The 16,780-nt window shown below is 38.4% G+C and overlaps 1 protein-coding gene and 1 pseudogene across 17 annotated transcripts in view; one reads left to right on the forward strand and one right to left on the reverse strand.

The window, feature by feature from the left end:
* ERC1 (ELKS/RAB6-interacting/CAST family member 1) overlaps positions 1-16,780 on the forward strand; it is a 539,401-nt gene that overhangs the window by 464,908 nt on the left and 57,713 nt on the right. The gene's annotated exons all lie outside the window — the stretch shown is intronic.
* On the reverse strand, positions 5,226-7,115 carry LOC112669084 (40S ribosomal protein S26-like; annotated as a pseudogene).

Genomic DNA, 16,780 nt, shown 5'->3' on the forward strand with positions numbered 1-16,780 from the left:
GAATTAAACTCATTCATTTTTATTGCTGAGTAGTATCCCATTGTGTGATGACTGATCACAGTTTATTTGGATCTCTTGAATAATCTGGCCTGTTTTCAGTTTGGGACAATTATGGATAAAGCTACTATGAACATTCTTACACATGTCTTTTGGCGGACATATGCTTTTATTTTTTGGGGTAACTACCTACAAATAGACTTGCCTTAGTTACATCATAGTTATGTATTGAGTTTTATAAGAAACTGCTACTTTTTCAAAGTGGTTATATCATTTAATGCTCCCATCAGCAACAAATAGGAGTTCTGGTTGCTTCATATCTTTCTAACATTTGATACTTTCCATATTTTTAATTTTGACCATTTTTATGGCTGTGTAGAGGTATTTCATTGTGGTTTTCATTTTAATTCTGCTACTGATTAGTGATGAACACTTTGTCATCACTGTGTGTTGAGTGGCTGTTTGTATGTAGTCCTTTCTGAAGCATCTGCTCCGATGTGTATTTTTAATTGGATTTTATCTTAATATTAAGTTATAGGCATTCTTTATATGGCTTAGCTACCAGTCCTTTTTGAGAAAAATATTTTGCAAATATTTTCTCCTAGTCTGTGGCTTGTGTATTCAGTTTTTCAGTGGTGCCTTTTCATTATCAGAAGTCTTTAATCTGTTGAAGTTTTTAATGGTTATTGCTTTCTGGGTTCTAAGAAACTTTTGCATAACATGTAAGAGCTAAAATATTTCCCCCTGTTTTTTTCCTTTTTCCAGACACTATTGTTTTGTTTCCATGTTTATTTCTATAACCCATCTCAAATTAATTTTGGTGTATATTAAGGTAGGAGTCAAGGTTCTTTTTTTCCCGAATGTATATCCAATTGTTCTTAAATACCGTCCTGTCTCCATGGATTTCTGTGCACCTTTGTAAAAAAAAAAAAAAAAAAAAAAGATATAAATATGTATCTATGTTTGTGCCTTCTATTTTCTTTCATCATTTAATTTGATCTATATTACCACACTGTCTTAACCATTATAGTTTTATAACGTGTTAAAGTCAGATAGTCTCTTTCCAATTGTTAATTTTTTTTTAATTTTTTTTATTTATTTATGATAGTCACACAGAGAGAGAGAGGCAGAGACACAGGCAGAGAGAGAAGCAGGCTCCATGCACCGGGAGCCTGACGTGGGATTTGATCCCGGGTCTCCAGGATCGCGCCCTGGGCCAAAGGCAGGCGCTAAACCGCTGCACCACCCAGGGATCCCCCAATTGTTAATCTTTTTAAAGGTGTTTTAGTTATTTCAGGTTGTTTGTATTTTCATATAAATTTCAATTTGTCAGTTTCTATGACAAATCCTGCAGGAGGGGTATTGAGGTTGTATTGATTCTGTAAATCAATTTGGGAACAGTTGACATCTTAACTTTAAGTCTTTCAAATCATGAACACGGTATATTTCTCCATTTAATTAGATCGGTAACTTTTTATCTATGATGTTTAATTTCAATTGTTTGCTAATATATAAAATACAGGTGACTTTTTTTTATTGAAATATCTTACAACTTTGCTAACATCACTTATCCTAGTAGTTTTAAAAAAAAAGATTTTATTTATTTATTTGACAGAGAGAAAGCACAAGCTGGGGAGCAGCAGAGGGAAAGGGAGAAGCAGGCTCTCTACTGAGCAAGGAATCCGACATGGGGCTTGATATCCCAGAACTCTGGGATCATGATACAAGCTAAAGGCACTCTTAAGCGACTGAGCCACCCAGCCGCCCCTATCCTAATTATTATTATTTTAAAATATCTTCTTTTTTTCCTGTAGATTTGCAAAAGTATCTAGTTTTAAATTTGGGAGGGTTTTTTTTGTTGTTGTATTGTTATTGATTTCTATGTTAATCCCATTGTGATCAGAGAGTATACTTTGTATTATTTTAATATTTTACATTTTCTGAGACTTCTGTTTTATGGTCCAGAATATGGCCCACTTTGGTGAACCCAAAAGTGGTGAGTCCACTATGTACTCTTGAAAGGAATGGTATTCTTTAGTTATTACATACAGTGTTCTATAAATATCAGTTAGGTATAGGTACTTGTTCAGATATTCCATGACTTTACTAAAAAACTTACAGGGTGGGGAAGCCCAATCTATTAGTTGCTGAGAAAGAATTATTAAAATCTTTGAGTATGATTGGAATTTTTTTAAATTTTTATTTATTTATGATAGTCACACAGAGAGAGAGAGAGAGAGAGAGAGAGGCAGAGACATAGGCAGAGGGAGAAGCAGGCTCCATGCACCGGGAGCCCGACGTGGGATTCGATCCTGGGTCTCCAGGATCGCGCCCTGGGCCAAAGGCAGGCGCTAAACCACTGTGCCACCCAGGGATCCCTTGGAATTTTTTAATTCATTCTTTGAATTCTTCAATTGTTGCTTCATGCATTTGGAAGCTGTTATTATTTGTATACCCATTTATGATTGTTTTGTACTCTTATTAACCTGTTCTTCTTGTCTTTATGAAATATCTTTATTTCTAAGAATGCCTTTTGTCTTGAAAATATTTTATTAGTCTTAAATCAACAAGGAGCAATATAGAGTGACAGTAGAGGACACTTAAATGTTGTCTGGCAAATAATAGGCCTTCAGTAAATACTTCTTGAATATTGACTTTCTCCAGCTTTAGTTTATCTCAGGATTATTTTTTTGACTATTCATGGTTCCATTATATATTTTATGATTATTTCTTTTTGTGAAAAATGTCATTGGAAATTTGATAAGGATTATACTGAATCCTAGATTGGATTGCTTTGTGTAGTATGGACATTTTAACAATGTCATTTCTTCCAATCCATGAGCTTGGAATATCTTTCCATTTATTTGTGTCTTCTTTGGTTAATGTTTTACTATAAATTCAATATACAGGTCTTTTACCTCCTTGGTTAAATTTATTCCTAGGTATGTTACTCTTTTTGATGTTATTGTTAACAGAATTGTTTCCTTAATTTCTCTTTCTGATATTTTATTATTGTGTGTGTAGAAACACAAAGTTTTCGTGTATTGACTTTGTATCCTACAACTTTATAGAATTCATTTATTAGTTGTTAACAGTTTTTATTATAGTGTTTAAGGTTCTCTCTATATAATATTATGTCATCTGCAAACAGTGTCAGTTTTATATCTTCCTTTCTGATGTGGATGGCTTTTAAGCCTTTTTTTTTTTTTTTTTTTTTTTTGTCTTTTTCTTGCTTAATTGCTCTGGCTAGGACTTCCAATACTATGCTGGAAAAATGTAAAAATAGACATTCTTGTTTTGTCCTAATCTGAGAGGAAGCACTCCCAGTTTTTTGTTATTGAAATATGTTAACTGTAGCCTTTATTATGTTGAGGTATGGTCCCTCTCTGCCTCCTTGGTTGAGAGTTTATATCATACATGGGGATGTTTAGTTTTGTCAAATGCTTTTTATGCCTCTATTGAGATGATCATATGATTTTTATCCTTCATTTTGTTAGTGTGATGTATTGTGTTGACTAATTTTGCAAATGTTGAATCATCCTTCCATCATTGGAATGAATCCCAATCAGAGGTATGATCCTTTTATGTATTGTTGAATTCAGTTTGCTCGTATATTCTTGAGTATTTTTGTGTCTGTATTCATCAGGGATATTGGCCTGTAATTATTCTTTTCCTTTGGCTTTTTTTTTTTTTTTCTGATTTTGGTATCATAAAATGAGCTTGGAAGAGTTCTCCCTCTTCTATTTGTTTTTAAAAAGTGGGAGAAGAATTGCTGTTAATTCTTTATTTATTTTTAAAGACCCTATCCATTTATTCATGAGAAACAGAGAGAGAGAGGCAGAGACACAGGCAGAGAGAGAAGCACGCTCCATGCAGGGAGCCCAAAGTGGGACTTCATCCCAGGTCTTCAGGACCAGGCCCTGGGCTGAAGGCAGCGCTAAACCCCTGAGCCACCCAGGCTGCCCAGCTGTTAATTCTTTAAATGTTTGATAGAATTCACCAGTGAAACCATCTGGTTCTGGGCTTTTCTGTTTGGGGAGGGTTTTGATTACTGATTCAATCTCCTTACTCAGAATTAGTCCATTTAGATTTTCTATTTCTTCATGATTCAAACTTGGTAGGTTGTATGTTTATAGGAATTCATACTTTTCTTCTGGGTTGTCCAATTTTTTGGCATATAATTATGCCCAGTAATCTCATGATCTTGGTATTTCTCTGGTATCAGTTGTAACATCTCTTTTATTTCTGATTTTATTTATTTGAATCCTCTCTCCTTTCTTTCTTGGGGAGTCTAGCTATTGTTTGTCAATTTTGTTTATCTTTTCAAAAAACCAGCTTAGTTTCACTGATTTTTTTTTTTCTATTGTCTTTTTTCTGTTTCATTTATTTCTGCTCTAATCTTTGGTGTTTCCTCGTACTACTTCCTTTGGACTTCATTTTTCCTTTTTCTAGTTCCTTGAGGTGTAAAGTTACATTGTTTATTTGAGACTTTTCTTGTTTTTTGAGGTAGGCATTTATTGCTATGAACTTCCCTCTTAGATTGGTCTTGACATTTTAAAGAGAAATAAAGTAAACAGTGAAGTAGTCCCTTCTGGTTTTCTTTACCGGCTCTCTGCTGAAATACTATGTCTTGAGAAGAGATGATGATATATATACTTCACTAACTCATAACCAGGGAAAATATCAGAATGGCTTGAGACCTCAAGAAGCTTTTATTTGAATCTTTAAAACCTAAGAAACTTTTTTTTCTCTTTTCTTTCTGTTCAATTGGTTGTTAATCTTTTTAACTTTGGAATAGCACTTTGCTGCTTAGACTAGAAGAAAGTTAGGATTCTTTTCTACCAGGAATTATTTCTTTCAAATTTGTATTTCTGTTATATAAAGGGTACATGTGTAATGTTGTTAAGACACTTGTGCTGGATTGTGTTTAATAGTTGGAAGTGAGAGTACTTTTTGGTATGTGACTTTGCTACATCTCCTGGGGGGACAGTAATATTTTCCTGCAACAGTGGATGATATCCTTTTCTACTTTCTGTTTTCCTCTTTCCCCCAAACTGCTAACAGTCCTTGATAAACAGAGCACAGAAACAAGCATTGTTCATCAGCATTCTCACCAGCTTCACCAGATCCTGAATCTCATTCAACTAAGAAAGTGCCAGTTATCTGTATCTATTCAGCCTTATCTCACAGCAAGGAAGAGACAGAAAAGGTATTGGTTACAAAAATAATTATTCCTCTATGAACAAAGCTCTCATGCACATCATTCCTTCTTGATGTCTTTTGGGCTTTCCAGAATAACTGCAGGACAATGTTGATCTGTTTACATGACTCGAACAGAACTTTTAGCTTTTAGCACAACCTTTCAACTGCCAAAGTTGTTTTTCTCTGACAGACTCAGAATTAGAATCAACTATCATTTTTCTGGCCCTAATGCACTAAGATATTAAATTCCTCGGGATCCCTGGGTGGCGCAGCGGTTTGGCGCCTGCCTTTGGCCCAGGGCGCGATCCTGGAGACCCGGGATCGAATCCCACATCAGGCTCCCGGTGCATGGAGCCTGCTTCTCCCTCGGCCTATGTCTCTGCCTCTCTCTCTCTCTCTCTCTCTCTCTCTCTCTGTGACTATCATAAATAAATAAAAAAATTAAAAAAAAAAAAAGATATTAAATTCCTCAAAGTTCAAATATGTCTGTTTTTCTGTTTCATATGAACTATCCAAGAAAAATGGAGACAGCTGTTTGATATAATTAAAAAAGTATTGAATGAAGGTCAAAGACTTTAAGTAATTCATAAACCTCTTAGAACCTCAGTTTATTCATCTCTAAAATGAGTGTGATGATAACTATTGTATTTCTCTTAAGGCAGTATGACTGTGAAAGTTGTTTGTAAATTCATAATTTGCTATACAAACAATAGGTATTTGGTGACCTGCACACTACTAGCACACCCTCCTCTACAGCTTTTGCGTGGCACTTGAAGTATACACAAGTAGTCCTTGTTTTTAGTTTTTAGAACATGTTTAATGTTCCTTTTAATACATCAAGGGAATCCTGATGGGAGCGGGATATAGTTGTTTGACACCAAATCTCTGTTTAACACCATCTTTCAATATTTCTGGATTAGTCACTCTTCCAAAAAATCAACATTTTCTGAAGCCCACATGCTTTGTGATAATTTGCAGATATTCTCAGAATTCTAGAACCTTTGCTCTAGGCTGCAGTTTTTTGCCAAATTCAAACTACAACTATATGTTTTGTGGACTATAATAGTTGATAGAGTAAGATAAAGTAGTACATGCTGGTGAGATTTGAATGCTCTATAAACATATCACAGAAATAGAATACTGCTTCTATTTCCTAATGATAATCATGCCTCGATTTTTTTCACCATGTTTTGTCTACCTTTGTACTTCTTCTTTTTTTTTTTTTAAGATTTTATTTATTTATTCATGAGAGACACAGAGAAAGAGGCAGAGGGAGAAGCAGACTCCATACAGGGAGCCTGATGTGGGACTCGATCCCGGAACTCCAGAATCATGCCCTGGGCCAAAGGCAGATGCTCAACCACTGAGCCACCCAGGCGTCCCTACCTTTATACTTCCAAATTCAACTTACCTTTCTTTATCCTTTCATAATTTAGAACGTCTGTGATTGAACCAGATTTTATCTCCAACTTTTTTCTTTTTCTTTCCTTTTCTTTTAAAGTATAATTTCCATTTTTCCCCCCAGAGGATAGCTTTTCATCAGACTTAAAAATTTAGCTCCATACATTGGCTTTGGCAAAGGTGATAGGGCAGCACCTGCAAGTCTAAATCAGGATAAGGGTGTTTGGTCCTTCTGGGCTTCACGAATACCATTCCTGACTGCCTTGCTGTGAATAGCATAATTCCTGCAATAACAGCTTGAGAAGTTTCGTTTACAGCTTGAGAAGCATAAAGGTGTCAAAGACCCCTGCTTCAGAAATGTCCTGATGGCTGCATCCTCTACTGTGTTTCAAACAATGAACGTCTTAATGGCCTACTGCTAGAGCTCACATCAGGCACAGTTGGTGCAATGAATAAGCTGCACATGGTTGGCAGCCCTTTTCTTCATGGTAATTATTCCTTCTTTTCTTGGTCATATTGGAAGCAAGCACCCAAGGGTTCCACTTTTTTTTAGAAAAACATTTTTTGCGCTGTAGAGGTGTTGTAAGTGTTGGGATTCCTTCAAGATGACTGCCTCTGCCCTTCTTCTAATAGCCCACTAGAACATTTAGGCCACCAGGAGCCACAACTCCAGGTGAATTTACTTATCTTATTCCCAACTAGGATTTCTCTGGTAACGGGTCACTAGCCTAGAAATATCTCAAACCCCTTTTCACTACTTTTTTTCTTAAAACCTGGACAGAGTCCTCTAGAACTGGATTACCATGAAGATAAAGCCATACCCAGTTCCATTTTCCATTCCAGAAGCAGGAAAGGAGTAGGCCTCACTGTATCTCCCAGGTGTGTGTGTGTGTGTGTGTGTGTACACTCTCTCCTCTCTACCTGTCAGAATGCACACACAGTGCATAAGTAACTATGCAAGGACTTCCTTTATGTGAAACCTTGGTGTCTTGATGCATATCTGAGCTTTTATATAAGACCTGCCCAAGGTGGTGGCCAGCCTCAGCTACACCTTCATCATGCTAGTCTTTGTCACTGTTTTCCTGGTCCTGCAGCTGTAGTCAGGCTTCAGCTTCCGGGGGGTGAAGGTGTACACCATGGACCACCCTACCTTCTCGGATCCCCTCCCCTCCTGCCATCTCCTGTAAGTGGCTGCCCCCCAAAGCCTGACAAGAAGAGTGCCCATCTGACTCAGAAAAGGATGAGGGCCAGGGCCAAATGGCTGCCTTTATCAAAGACCAGAGCACCCTTTGACATCACCTGCTGCCTGCTCCTTTGAGCCCATTCCCTCCTTGGGCACTTTTTAATTCATCAAAATATTTTTCTGTCTTGGGACTGGGTTTGGACCCCAGCTGGGAGGCAAGAGGGTCAGAGACTGCCTTCCCACCCTACCTTCAGGCCACTTGGCTGAGGAAGATTGGGCCCCAGGACCAACTTAGGGGGCAGGGGAGGGCCTCACCCTACCTCCAGGACCTCTGTTGTCTGGAGAAAGGAACAGAACCTTCAGGGCAGCTTTCCGAGGTCCAGGCCCCAGCTGGTGTTCCCAGCAGAGTGAAGAGGGTCAGCCCTTATCCTTCAGGATCCTAACCTGGGCTGAAGCTCTTGTCCCTTCCCTATTCCTTTAAAGCAATAATGGTCCCCATCCAGGGAGGCTGGCCTTGAAGGAGGAAGCCACTCTCCAAAGGCTTTTGTATCCCTGCCCTGTCCCACGTCTGGTGAGCCTCCTGAGGAAGTGGTGATCAAAGGAAGGGACCGAGGCAAGGCAGATGCTTCCAGGGTGTGTGCATTCGCATGCACATGTCATCATGTGTCCCTTTGCCAAGCATGGCTGGCCAGACCAAGCCCTATACTGGTGTCCTGACCACCCTACCTTCTCGGATCCCCTCCCCTCCTGCCAGGGCCCAAGTCACTGTTTTCTGAGCCAGGGGCTGCCTGGGCTGTTGGCACTCACAGTCCTGGAGCCCCTGGGTTGGGTGGTAGGGAGGGGCGGTGGCCCAGCCAGCCTCACCTGCCTCCCACCTGATGCTGCTTACCCCTGTGGGGATCTTGGGGGCTGTTTGAGCATATATTTTCACTTTATGATTATTTCACTTTAGATGCTGATTTTTTTTTTTTTTTGTATTTTAATGGGGGGTAGCAGCTGGACCACCAACTTTCCCACACCTACTGTCCACTCTGCTGCTCCCCCAGCTACCCTGGCCCTGAGGTGTGGGGGCTGCAGCGTGTTGCAGAGGAGTGAAGAGTAGAGCCCCAAGTCCTGAAGAGGCCAGTGGACAAGCCAGGTGGGCTATAGGAAAGGGGATTGAGAAAAGGAGAATTTGTAGTCAACACTAACCACTTAACTTGGAAAATAGAAAAGGAAAAAGAAAAAAGGAAAAGAATTAGCCATAATCCCACCACCCTGATACAACCTCAGTTAATATTCATTGTCTCACAGTCCACTGTTACTGTCTTTCTGATGTGTGTTCTTGTCATAATTGTGATACATGCACAGTTGTGCACTTACAGGTTTCTACTTTCTTAAAAATGTAGTAACCTCCCATCTATGAAACTGCCAAAATATTTTTTCTTTTGTGTCCTTTATGAGGCAGTTATATTATTTTTACAGCCTTTTAGCTTGATGGTAAATAGCATGATTTGTCTTTAGACCCAATTTGAATGTTGCTTAGTAGCTATATACTCTCCCACAAATCACTTAACCTCTTTTCTCAGCATCAGGTTCCTCATTTGTTAAACGGCAATAATAAAACCTGCAACAAAGGCTATTGTGCAGATTAAATATGTAAGATATTTAGTGCACTTAGCCCTTTGCCTGGCACACAGGAAGTGCTCAATAAATGATAGTGGCAATGACAGTTTTAGTGGTTGTGATACAACCCCAGAATATTTATGAGATCATTGATGCTATGGTTTATTTTACAGATTTCTCCTCTCTCCTAACATTAATTGCACAAGGAACCCACAATCCTAGTAATTAATTTTTCCCGCAGCAATAGAAATTAATCTTCTTTCCTGAATCTCTAATTGAATTGTTCAAGTTTACCAGTATTCCTGAGCAACTATATCGGTACCTCTCCAAGGCCTCAAGTCATGGGAAATTAGCCACACACATTAAATCAGACCTAATTACCTTTCAGAAGCACCCCATGATGGCAGGTGATTTCTTCTTCTGGAATTTTCTGACCTGAGAATGATTTTCAGGCAATAGTAAGAAGTAGAAGCTACCACCTTGCACTGTGCTTCTAAAGTAATTCTGGACAGGCATAATGATTACATGGGCTTATTAACAGACATAGAGACCTCTTAGACTACATGAGAAAGTTGTAAGTATTTTGCGAGAGAGACTTTTCTCTTATGTTTTCTGAATACATGGTTATAGTGTTCCACAGGTATACATCCTACATTTTTGTAGTTTTTGCTAAATAATTTAAGGTGACATTATCTTGTGACTCATATGATTTATTTCTCTGATTCAAAATTACAGTGTTTTAAATGTCTGTGGAATATATGCTCTCAGATCCATTGGTTCTTAATGATTATGACCATTTGACTAATGAGGAAAAGCTATCTTTTTCCTCTTTGGGATATAATTTGTGATTGAGACATTCATTTATCCTGGGCAATAAAAATATCCTTGCAGTTTAGGCTCAGTTAAGCATCCAGCTCTTAATTTCTGCTCAAGTTATGATCCTCAGGGTCCTGGGTTCAAGCCTCATGTAGGGCACTCCATTCAGCAGGAAGTCTGCTCCAGGGTCCTCCCTCTTCCTCTGCCCCACCCCCTGCTAGTGCACACACACTGTCTCTCTCAAATAAATAAATCTTTAAAATATCCTTGCACTTTGTGTAAAATAAAATTCTTCACATCTTACATAATTTTCACGTCATCTGAAAACATGAGGACCCTGCAGTGTTCAATATATATTTATTGAATGAAAAAGCTGGTGAGTTTTTACCCTAAAGGAAAGTTACATGGTTTTTTTTTTTTTTTTTCTTTTTTAAGGTAGGGTATACACCTTGCACAGTGGTACGCGTCAGGCTTGAACTCACAACCCCAAAATCAAGAGTTGCATGCTCTACTGACTGAGCCAGCCAGGCATCCCAGAAAGTTGCTTATATTTTATTTAAGGTTTTATGTATTTTAAGTAGATATTTTTAATGTTTTAATTTCATCTTAATAAGTTATTTATCCTATAATCTGACACCATTCATGTGTATCAGTTTCTCAGCTTGATTTTAGCTCCAGTCAATATCTAGGTACCTTCTAGAATAACATCATTAAGTTCACCACCCACACCTACCAGCGAACATATGATAGGACCCCTTTTTAATCATTTTGGAAGACCGGCCTAGCAGTTGCCTATTATATCACGTTTTTATTTTATAGAGTTATGTTTTGGAAAATATGATTTGTTGTTGTTTTTTTAAGATTTTATTTATTTATTCATGAGAGACACAGAGAGAGGCAGAGACACAGGCAGAGAGGGAGGAGAAGCAGGCTTCAGGCAGGAGCCCGATGTGTGACTCGATCCTGCAACTCCAGGATCAGCTCAACCTGCTGAGCCACCCAGGCATCCCTGGAGGATATGATTTGAATCACATTTTATCTGAACTATTAGACAACCTTGTTACAATAGGGTTCTAAAGTATTCCTTTCATTAACTTGTCCTCAGCTTCTCACTAATTTGTTATTTTCTATACATTCTCCCTGTCTTTAATATTACTATCTGTTTTGGGTTAAAGGAATATTTTCTTGGATACAAAAATGCATCATCAACCAAAACAAAAGAGTTATTCTCCATTGATGTGTCTTCTTCTTCCTGATGTGAGGATGATGAGGCTAAAGTTTCCAGCCGGATCTGGCAGTCAGCATTTCTGGGATAAATTAAATGAGCACACTTGATTGAGGTGTAGCTGGACTGTATCACTGTCTTCCTATTATCCTGGGAGATCAAAGCAGAGCACAAAATGGGGGTTAGTCTTTAAAATATTCAAAACAGATGGCTGGTTCTTTTTGGTGAAAATTCAGATTTTAAGGCAAACCACTTGTTAGCAAGACTTCATTTCTTTTCATTGAAAGAATAGTCAACATTGAACATATACTACTCTTTCTTCCTCAGTTTTAAGAGTAGAATCACAGACTTTTTGCATGAGAAGGGATTTGGCAAAACTAGAAAGCACTTGGACTGTCTGGGTCCCTTTTCATGTCAATATAAAATAATTCAAATTTTGCTTTTGGCATTTTGGGTATTAAAGGAAAATACCTTAAATGTTTAGATTTTCATAGTCATTTTGTTGGTGGGTCACTCTTTAAAATCTAGCATTCATATTGTTTTATCTTCCAGAAATTGAACCAGGATGTTGATTTCCTCACTTTGTGTTTTAACAAACTGAAAGCCCCATTCTCCACAATCCTTTATCATTGACATCTGAGTCCTAACTTCACATAGAATAATTCTGTAAGTGTAGTTTGAGATTTTTATCATTTTATTTAAAACTGACTGAAATGAGAAAACTAGCTCTAAAATATTTATTGGGAGTCTACTCCCAATCCATATACTGCTTTAGGTATATGGATTAAAATATATGTTTCAAGACTAGACAACCAAATACTAAACTACATTTTCTCAGAAAAGAATTATACAAGGTACAATAGGAAAGCCCGCCCAGGCCTCCACAAGAGACTCAAATTTTCACAGAGAAGGTGACACTTGAGCTGCCTCTTAAAGGAGCAGTTGGCATTTCCCCAGCAGATATGATTTTAGACAATGTCATAGAAGCATAAACAGCATAACAAATTCAGTATGCTCTTAGTTTACGATGGATAGTGCTCAAGGTGTATATTATTTCTACATAACATATTAACCCGAACTTGGCAGCATAAAGAAAACAGTAAGCCTTTATTGTCTCAGTGGTTTCTGTGGGTCAGGAATTCCGGAACCTCTGAACAGCATAGTCCTTACTTAGAATGTCTCGTGGGGTTACAGTCAAGATGTCAGTTGGGACTGCAGTTATCCAAAAACTTGACTGGGATAGGAATGGAGCATCCAGTTTTAAAGATTTTTTTTTAAGATTTACTTATTTATGATAGACATAGAGAGAGAGGCAGAGACACAGGAGAAGGGAGAAGCAGGCTCCATGCAGGAGCCTGACTTGGGACTTGATCCCAGGTTTCCAGGATCACACCCTGGGCTGCAGGCGGCGCTAAACCGCTGCACCACCGGGGCTGCCCTGGAGCATCCAGTTTTAAGATGGCTCATCCACAGTTCATGCTGGTTCTTGGCAAGATCCTTCGGTTCCTCGCCAAATGGATTTCTCCCCCACAAGGTGGCTAACTTCACCCCAAATAAATGATTCAGGAGAAGAGAATAAGGATGAAGCCACAAATGGTTTCTGTGACCTAGAATCAAAAGTTACATACCATCACTCTTACCATATTCTGTTCCTTAGAAGCAGGTCACTAAGACCATCCCACATTTAATGGAGCAGAGTATTTTAGGCTCTCCTTTTTGAAAAGAGGTGTGTCCTAGAATTCATGGGCTTATATTAAAATACCCCACGTGTCAGGATAGGGGGATGACAAGCCATGAGGCTGATGCAGTCAGCAGGTAGATCATGAAGACCTTAGTGTGCCTTTGCAGTCTGTACAGGATGGACATAAAAGGAATACTGGAAACAAGAAGGCCAATTAAGATTCATTTCTTATTTTGTCCTAGAGAGTAATGCTGAAAGCCAGAATGGATGCAGTGGTGGAAGAGTTAGTGAAGCAGAAATATATTCAGTATCAAGAAACATTAATTCTTCTAAGAAATGTCCCAGATTGTTTCTAATCTTCTTTGGTTCAGAAAATAGAGAACGGGGGATCCCTAGGTGGCTCAGCAGTTTGGCGTCTGCCTTCGGCCCAGGGCGTGATCCTGGAGTCCCAGGATCGAGTCCCACACTGGGCTCCCTGCATGGAGCCTGCTTCTCTCTCTGCCTGTGTCTCTGCCTCTCTCTTTCTGTGTCTCTCATGAATAAATAAAATCTTTAAAAAAAAAAAAAGAAAAGAAAATAGAGAACACAGTCTGAAAGCCCGGTTACCATTCAGAAAGTTACCTTGTCCACAGGGACTATTCAGATAAAAAGCAGTTAATAAAGCCTGCATGTTCTATAATTGTTCAAGGTGAGAAGCATCAAGCTGTGATGTATGGCCACTAACTGAGCAACATAGCTCCTACCCATATTTACAGGTCATGTTACCTCTTCAGGTCTTGAAATTTTCATTTAGAAAGTAGAGTGAGGAGAAGGGGAGTAGATGACCTACATGATCTCTAAAATCCCTCCCATCTGTTATGTTCTGTCCTGAAAATTAGTACAGGATGCTGTTTTGATCCCATTAATGTTTAATTTTTGTTTAACCTTGAGAATGTTTGACTCGAAAGAAATATTTGATGTATTCACAAACATTTAAATCAAGATAGACCCACTGTCAGGGAATTTTCACTGAATATTTGCTGGAGCTTAAACCAAGTTAATTCCATTTAATTTTATGAATTTTCCATATGTGTAATTGAAAACATCCAATTTTTTCAATATTCTTATTCTACTGAACCATTTTAGTATCGGTTCTTTTCCATATATAATGTATAATGATTTTATTTATCATTCAGAGTTTTGCCCATATCAGATTTTACTAATTATAACTTTCTGCAACTGAATTTTCTTTCTATGCTTATTGCCAAATTCATTTTTCTATTTCACCATTGTTTTGTTTTGTTTCGATATTACTCCTTTTTTTTTTTTTTTTTAATTTATGATAGTCACACAGAGAGAGAGAGAGGCAGAGAGACACAGGCAGAGGAAGAAGCAGGCTCCATGCGCCGGGAGCCCGACGTGGAATTCGATCCCGGGTCTCCAGGATCGCGCCCCAGGCCAAAGGCAGGCGCCAAACCGCTGCGCCACCCAGGGATCCCTCGATATTACTCTTGATGCAAATAATATTCATTGTGAATTGATTTTTCTTTCATTTCATTTTTTTTTAATCATGAAAAATGTATTCTCTTTAATCTTCATCCTCTATTTTCTCCATCCTACTACCTACCTCCCCTCTGGTAACCATCAGCATGTTCTTTATAGTTAATAGTGTGGTTTTTGGTTTACCTTTCCTTTATTTTACTCATTTGTTTTCTTTCTTAAATTCCATATATGAGTGAAATCATATGATGTTTGCCTTTCTCTGACTTATTTCACTTAGCATAATACTCTGGCTCCATCCATGTCATTGCAAATGGCAAGATTTCACTCTTTTTTATGGATGAATAATATTCCATTGTATATGTAGACTGCATCCTCTTTATCCATTCATCTATCGATGGACACTTGAGCTGCCTCCATAGTTTGGCTATTATAGATCATGCTGCAATAAACATAGGGGTGCCTGTATCACTTTGAATTAGTGTTTTTGTATTCTTAATAAGTAGCCAGTAATGCAATTACTAGATCATAGGGTAGTTCTATTTTTAATTTTTTTGAGGAACCGCCATCTGTTTTCACAGTGACTGTACCAGTTTGCATTCCCACCAACAGTGCATAAGGTTCCTTTTTCTCCACATCCTCGCCAAAACTTTTGTGTCTTGTGTTTTTTATTTTAGCCATTCTGACAGGAGTAAGGTAATAATCTCATTGTAGTTATGAATTGAACTTTTTAATGGTAATTATTACTTATTTCTTAACTAGTCTTTGAGAAAATTATAAGAATTTCTTAATATTACACTTAACCCTATCATCTGCAATTGATCCATTGTGGGGATTGGCAGATTTTTTTATAAAGATTCATACAGTCAATAGTTTATATTTTATGAACTCTGCACTCTGTTATCACTATTCAGCTCTGCTGCTGCAGTGTGAAAGCAATGTGTAAATAAATGAGCATGACTCTGATCTAATACAACTTTATTTATGGGTGCTGAAATTTGATTTTTATATAATTTCTACATGTTATCAAATATTCTTTTCTCTCTTTTCAACCCTTTGAAAACATAAAAACCATTCTTAGATGATGGATTATAGAAAACAGGCAGTGCTGTTAAATTTGGTTCATGGACTGTAATTTACCAACCTCTGGCCTATTGCTCAACATTTCCCATGTTGTTATCTCACTGTCCACAGTAGTTGGCGGAGCTAAATACAGATGATAGGGTTAAAATGTCCTCAGGGTCAGAATGTCAGCTAAAGGAGCACTCAGGTGGTTCAGTCAGTTGGGTACCTTCCTTTGGCTCAGGTCATGGTCCCAGAACCCCAAGATGGAGCCCCATGTCAGGCTCCTTGCGCAGCAGGAGGTCTGCTGCTCCTTCTCCCTCTGCCCCTTCCCCTTCATCTTCTCTCACTCACTTGCTCTCTCAAATAAATAAATAAAATCTTTTTTTTTTTTTTTTTAAGAATGTCAGGGACGTCTGGGTGGCTCAGTGGTGGGCGTCTGCCTTCAGCTCGGGGTGTGATCCTGGGATGCCTGGATCGAGTCCCACATCAGGCTCCCTGCATAGAGCCTGCTTCTCCCTCTGCCTTTGTCTCTGCCACTCTCTCTCTGTCTCTCATGAATAAATAAATAAAATCTTTTTAAAAAATTGTCAGCTAAAGCTATGAAGAATTACTTATATTTTACATGGACTTGAATGCATTTTATAGATGATGAAATAGATTCTTGAAAATAATAGTTAATAATTTTTGAAGGAGTTTTCTATATAGTAGACACAGGACTATTACAACCCCGTAAAATACACTGTCCCCAAAGTAACTGTCCTAGGTCTCATAGTGAGAATGTTGCAGAGCCTGGAATTAAACCAATTTCCAGAGCCAATGTTCTTAACTACTCCACAGTATTGCTGTAGAGTTTTTCACTTCCTCACAGAGCTACCAATACAGTGCAAATGTTCTATAGCAGATAACATCAGTGATATAAATCGGACTCTGGTAAGGGCAGCCTCTGGGTGAAAAAGCCTTTCTTCACCGGTCTTTGAAACTAGATGCCCAGTAATTAACATGATTACCAGCCAAGGCCCTGCCTGCTTATGGCTACCATGTTTGAATGAGTTATGTTTATGGCCACAGCTAGCCACATTGCCTTCCTTGGCACTAAAGAATGGAGGCTACTGTGTCTGCTTGGAGT

This window comes from Canis lupus, chromosome 27 (genome assembly GCF_003254725.2).
Source record: "Canis lupus dingo isolate Sandy chromosome 27, ASM325472v2, whole genome shotgun sequence".
NCBI classification, from domain to species: Eukaryota; Metazoa; Chordata; class Mammalia; order Carnivora; family Canidae; genus Canis; species Canis lupus.